The sequence below is a fragment of the Betta splendens genome, chromosome 21 (assembly GCF_900634795.4).
Source record: "Betta splendens chromosome 21, fBetSpl5.4, whole genome shotgun sequence".
Classification (NCBI taxonomy): Eukaryota; Metazoa; Chordata; class Actinopteri; order Anabantiformes; family Osphronemidae; genus Betta; species Betta splendens.
Window position 1 is genome coordinate 2,099,107 of NC_040899.1, and position 7,205 is coordinate 2,106,311.

The window sequence follows — 7,205 nt, forward strand, 5'->3', positions numbered from 1 at the left end:
TGGACAGTGATTTAATAATTAGTTAACTGTTTTTGCATTGACTGTCTGGTCTCCTAAAATATTTTTTCATCCAACTAAATGCAAAGACATTAATATATTATTTAGTGTTTCATGCAGTAGACAATAGGTTATGAAAAACAACATATATTGTACTAGAAGTCAAGTGATTTTTTTCACATTTTCATCAGTGGTGTAAGTAAAATCTTGCATTTAGTCCTCCTACAAAGAGGAGGGGGTAAATACAACTATCACACTCATATTGTATGTATCACAAGTCAGGATATTTGTCACTTTCACACACAGAAGCCAAACTCAGTTTAAGAGAAAGTGAGAAAGTCAGGCCCACACATGAAAGATGCCTCGGTCAACAGAGAAATGGGACAAATTCATCTTGATTCATGTTTATAAAGTACAATGAATCAAGCTTTGTTGCATGGCTTCATAGATAAAAGCCTGTGCGTTCTGTTTGTAATGTACATAATACAGCTTAAGGTGCAGAATAAGCATCTACAGACATTTATGCTATTGCATTTCACCTTTAATGCAGAACATGGTCAATTAAAATTATTAATTTATGGCACTATATTATTTTGGCATTACACGAGCCAGGCCTCAGTATCTGAAGCGTCAGAATGAGCTTTATAGATCTTCTGAACCAGGGATAAAAAAAGGCATAGATGACAGGGTTCACACAGGAGTTAAAGTGTGTCAGCCAGATCTGCACGGCCACAGACGCAGCGTCCACAGCAGTGTCTTCTCCTGCCAGCGTGGGGAAGTAGTACGGGCAGAAGCAGAGCAGAAACACCAGCACCACAACGCCCAGAGACCTGGCTGCTTTCAGCTCTTTCTTCCTCACAGCAACAGCCCCTGGAGGTCTGGCTGCCACAGCTGCAGTCTGAAGCCTCATGGCGCGAGCCTGAGACAATGCAACCACAAAAACTCTAAAGTACAGAACTATGATGACGGTGATCGGCAAAACAAAAGTGAAAACGAGGTCGACAACTCCAGCAATGTTTTCTATGACAACCACACACTCTCCTAAACAGGTGTTAGACCTTCCTGGATGCTGTAAGGGCTCATATAGAAGGATGAACCTATAGAGTAGAGAACAAAGCCAACACAGACAAACACAACTTGTGTCCTTCTCTTTGTGACTGTGGAGGAGTAACGCAAAGGGTTGCACACAGCTATGTACCGGTCAACTGATATAAGAACCATGTTGGCTACACAGGCCGAGGTGATAGTGTAGTCTACAACATAATACAGCACACAAAGCGTTTCACCCAGATACCAGCACGGCCTCTGTGTAGATGATTTCAACTGGCATCAGCATGAAGCCCACCAGGAGGTCAGTGACAGCCAAAGACAGGAGGAGGATGTTGGTGGGAGAGTGGAGCTGCCTGGAGAAGAAGAGCATCATCACCAAGAGTCTAAATGCAGGAGCAAGAAGGAAAGTATCGCTATAGCACACTGCAAATAACTAATAACCACCACAACAAGCTTTAGAGGAAGTTATACAGCATCATGACATAAAGTAGCAGCTGATAGAGTTATATCTGCCTGAAGTGAGAGATGGAGATGATGACGAGCAGGTTAAGAGCCACAGTGACGAGAGAAATGCAGGAAAGCACAACGTAAAGGAACGAGGCCTGTTGGTCAGGATTGGTGGCTTCCTGCAGGAAGAGTTCAGCTGTGGAAAGCAGAGATAAGACTGTTCAGGGACGTCCATCATCAAAGGAGACGCTGCAGAGGCTTCTGGCTCTCCTCCCTGTCCTCTGTGTTTGCTCTTATGAAGGTAATGACCCCTCCCTCTATCTGTCTCTGTGTGGTACAACTGTGTGTATAATCATAGTTCTAATCATAGTTTCATGGATAACTAAGATATAACGGACAGTGAGGGTAGTGGCAGTGTGTAGGTGTACAGTAACACACATAAAATCTTGAGCAGTCGTAAAAACTTTATTTGCTGTTTTTGTAGTCGAATGAATATTGTCCTGCACATGCAGGTTGTTTTTTTATTTTATTGAGTTTAGATTTTCTGGATGCAACTGGCAGTCGCTTCGTCACTACATTCACAGTTTGTGAACTGTCCCAACAGAGGTGAGAAGACACTGGACGTGATGTTTGCTAAAGATGTTAAAGAGGCCTCTCTCCAGACTAACTCTCTGGGTAAGATCACAATTGGGTTCATCTGCTTTCACAATACACACCTCTGGTTCAAAGGCAGCCTGCCACCATACGTCATTGATTCCCTTGGGGAAATTGTGTTATCTGGCGAGATCAACTGAGCTTGAACTGGATACCTCCTGCTTTGCAGGTAATGCTACAGTCTGTCACGACTTGGGACTTATTTCCTGTTTTATCTTGAAAGCACTTCCGGTTTCAGTTCTTACCATATTAGTTCCCGCCTTACTTCCTGTTCTTGTTACACACCTGTTTACATTAGTCATTTAGTCACCTGCATTTAAGCACCAGTAGTCACCAGAACTAGTTGCCCGATGCTGCGTGTACTCACCACTATCCAGCGTTACCTTACCTTGTCTGCATCCTGATATCGATCCTGTATCCGGATCGTCGTTCCTGAGTTTTGCCTGTTTCTCACCTGTACCATAGCCGTGTCTGCGTGTTAACGACCCCTGCTTGTTTTTGACCTGAACCTGCCTGCAGTGGTTAGTTTGCATTCATAATTCTGCCCTAGTCTGCAGTGGTTAGCTACAAACTGCAGACGATTAGAGTTGGAAGATGTCGGCCTGAGGAACAATCAATTTGAATTTGTTACTGAATTCTCATATTAATATGTCAATGGCAGTTAATCGCAGAAAACTCGTGCAGTTGGGGATTTTAATCGCTGTCCAGCACTAATTTATTGTAATTATTTCACATAACATGAACTGATGAAATAGTTAACATTAATATGAAGTTCCTCATTATCTATACATCAGGTTTCTGATCCAAAACATAATGGTTGTGTAAAATTGCTTTAATTTACTGTAATCCTTTATTCTTAAGTTATGTAATTTCCTGTAATAGCATAACTCTAACCTGCATTATTGGTTACATAGGTACAGAAGAACATAACTCCATGAAAGGAAAAAGGGTTTATTATAGACGGAGACAAAGTAAAAAACTAAAAAAAGTGGTCAACAAACATTGTTCAGTGTTAGTACTCCATCTTACCCATCCCTCCATCTGTTATTAAAGATGAGACCCAAAGACAAGTAAATGATTCAGACTGTAAAAGATTTTAGTGGTAATGTAAAGCTACCCAGCAGACACACAACCGACCTTCAACGTGAAAATATGCTTGAAATAATGTCAGTTATTGTTTGTGACATTGATGCAACATTTAAAACAATGTTGAATGATGATGGTGTAAAACGGTTAACAAAATACTTTTAAATGAACGTTGAAATATTTTTGTGATGTTGATGCACAATTGAAACAATGTTTGATTAATGATGAATCAACAGTGCCCCATTAAACTTTGATTTAACTTTCAAAATCAACACATGGTCCAATGGTCATTCAACCATAATATGACGATTCATCTATGGTTCAGCATTGAAATGCCTGCTGGGTAGTGCTAAACCCAGTAAATGCTAATGAGTACAGTAGAACTAGGTTTTCTAGGTTTTACAGCATCCACTACTGACTCCAGACCGCCCATGCCTCATTTCAATATATTTGATTCAAAGGAGCCAGGCTTTAGAATCTGAAGTGTAACAATAAGCCTGACAGATTTTCTAAACCAGGGGTTAAAACAACGCATAGACCAGAGGATTTAAGCAGGAGTTGAAGTAGGCCAGACAGATGACAAAGGAAGCAGATGAGACATCGAACAAGGTGTCCTGGCCTGCGAGTGAGACACAGTACAACGGACAGACACACAACAGGAAGACAGCAACAACCACTCCCAGAGTCCTGGCTGCTTTTACCTCTCCCCTCTTAGCTGTGACTCCCACTGAATGCTGGCGTAGGCGACCATGATAAGAGTCCTCATGGCACGAGCCTGCGTCAGCGCCACCGCAAACACCCTCACATACAGAACTACGATAACCGAGATGGGAAGAATAACATCAAGACGAGATCTGCGACCTGCTCCAACATGTTAAAAACGATCACACACTCTCCAACGCAGGATTTTAAACTGCCCAGTTTGTTTCAGATTCTCCTTCATCTGCAAACTAACAAACAGCATACAACAAATCCAACACAGTGGAATCAGGATTTTAACTCTTCTAGGAGAGACTTTGGTGGAATAATGCAAAGGGTTGCAAATAGCCACATAGCGGTCAACTGATATGAGCACCATGATTCCAACTGAGGAGCATGTGGCAATGTACTGTAAAACATAGTACATAGTACACATGATGTCACTGAGGTACCAACAGCCGTCTATCACCATTCCTTCAAACAGCATAATAGGCCCACAAGCAAATCAGACACAGCCAGAGACAGGAGCAGGAAGTTGGTGGAAGTGGTGAAGCTGCCTGGAGACAAACAGAACAACATGTCTTTATCATGGTGTGCATATTTACAACCCTAACCCCGATCACGTCATTATGTTTAGCTTTAGTTTCATAAAATGTATCTACTTGAAGTGGGAGATAGAGATGATGACCCAGCAGGTTGAGAGTCACAGTAAGCAGAGAGATGCAGGACAGCAGGATGTAGGTGAGCACAGAATGAGAGCGAGGACGCTTTGGTTTCCAGCACGATGTGTTGAGCTGTGGAAAACAGAGCAACAGCCTCCTCCTCCATCATCAGAGAGAAGCTGCTGAGCTCTGGCTGCTCCTCACCAACAATCTCTGTCTTATAACCTCCGTGACTCTTGTCCATCCTATGTATTACATGATGGTTTTCCTCCTCTGATCTGTAAATGCTGATTAGTTTGCCTTCTAATAATAATCCTATGCATAAATGAGTCTTTTACTCTAGAGGATCTTTCAATGAAAAAGGGAAAAACATATTCTCAGTTCTTTAGTTTATCTTTATCCTACTTGTTATTCCAGTGACAATCAACCAATATGGATATAAGATGAACATAAGATTATGTGATGAGGCAGCAAGTGGAACAACATATAATATTAAATATTTATTATGTAATATATTGTATGTATATCAACATATACTGTATAGGGGGTAAAGATTTTGTAAATAATGAAAAAGTATTTGTGATATTTCCTTTAAACCGATGGTGGTTATAGATCAAACTACTCTTCTAACAGAAGTAATAGTAGTAGTAGTAAAAATAAAGGCTAAAAGATGAGGAACAGCATTGGTGGAGTGGTGGAAACGATACCGGGGCCTTTAACCTATACTGTATATTTACATTTGCCTCTCTGTGTAAATTGTAATGAGTTGTCTCTATCATTAGTTGTTATCTATCCATCCATTTTCCTAACCGCTGAACCCCATATGCGGGGTCACGGGGGTGCTGGAGGCCCATCCCAGCTGGCCATGGGCGAGAGGCCCGAGTACACCCTGGACGGGTTGCCAGTTCATCGCAGGGCAACACGGAGACATTGGATTTGATTACAAAGTATAATTGTATTTGTGCTTTCCCCTCAGACATCAGTCTAACAGTCATGTGTACACATGTAAATAGTGTTTTAGTCCTTAAAATACTATTTAAAAAGTACAAAAGAAAACCTCTTTTCCATTTTGGTGTTTTACAGAACACGAGTCTCACGTGAGCAAAGCTTCAGAATTTGAAGAGTGGCTATAAGTTTAATAGATTTTCTGAACCAGGGGTAGAAAAAAAGCATAGATAATGAGTGACACGTTTAAATATGGGCTGACACACAAGAGAAAGATAAATATTGACCGAGACCAAGCATCCAAGCTTTTCACACCACGCAAAGGTCAAACTAGACTGGAACTATTTTCTAAAACACACTCACTATGAGTGGAAACAGGCTACAAAGGCCTACAAACCGTACTGGGAGGAAAGACCCAAATGCAACGACCCACAGACAGGACTGACAAATGATTTAATAATCAAAACATACAGAAAGGGACAATACAAACTAAGGTCACTGCGTATGCAGGCTAGGGCAGAAATATGAATGCAAACTAACACATACAGTGTTTTGTTACACTGAGTAACAAAAGATCCTACTAAGAAAACACAGAACATGACAACAAAACAACAAAACCTAACACACTCCAAACGAACACAACCTGGACAGAGAGCACCATGAGATGACGACATGTAACATGCAATGCACAAAACACAAGGACAACACAAAGACTAGACAAACCTTGATCAGGGACAGGACTGGACCACAAGACACAAACAACATCTAACAACAACCTCCATGTAACACCTATAGACTAGGGATAACAAACCAACAAAGACTGTAGCCAAACCAGAAACTTAAATACTCACTAAAACAGGTGACTTTAATTAACCTAATAACAGGACATGACACGACAGGAAATGAAAAAACAAAGAACCAGCCAAGAGGGCCTTAATGCCACGTGAGCCAGAGTGCCCTCTGGCGGCCCTGAAGCTGACTTGCAACAGAGCTGCCTTTAGCTCAGGCTTCTTAGGCGTAAGTTGAACCGACTGCTGAAGCGAGACGGCTGCAATGTGGAGGACCTTACAGCCCGAACCTGCGACACAGCCACCACAAACACTCGCATACTGTATACAGAACGAGGATGACTGTGATGGGAACAAAGGACAAGATAAGATCTGCCACCTGATCATTAAATGTTTGTGAACACCACACATTCTCCAGCACAGGAATTATACCTGCCTTGCTCTTTAAGATTATTTTTCATTAGCACACTGAAAAAGAAAAGAGAGGACGTCCAAACACAATGAAACACAGATTGCAGCTGTCTTCACTGTGACATTCCTGGATAATGAAGAGGATAACAAACAGCCACATGGCGATCAACAGATATGAGCACCATGGTTCTTACAGAGGTGGAAGTATTAACATAGTCAACACCACGATACAGAGAACACACAAGGTCACCAAGGAGCCAAATCCATCTATGAGCATGATTTGGAAAAGCAAAAGGAGGCCTACAAAAAAATCTGAGAGAGCCAGAGAGAGGATGAGGAGGTTGGAGGAAGTGTGAGGTTGCCTGGAGAGAGACGAGAGCAAACACACTGATCAGTACCTGTATCATTACGTATTATCACACTATTCCTTTACAAGGCACTAGTGGGCTAACAAGTGGTTACTTAA

At 41.7% G+C, this 7,205-nt stretch overlaps 1 pseudogene; it reads right to left on the bottom strand.

Annotated features, from left to right (window-relative positions):
* Window positions 1–365: 365 nt before the first annotated feature.
* Window positions 366–2,611, bottom strand: LOC129603475 (trace amine-associated receptor 1-like; annotated as a pseudogene).
* Between the last annotated feature and the right edge of the window lie 4,594 nt (window positions 2,612–7,205).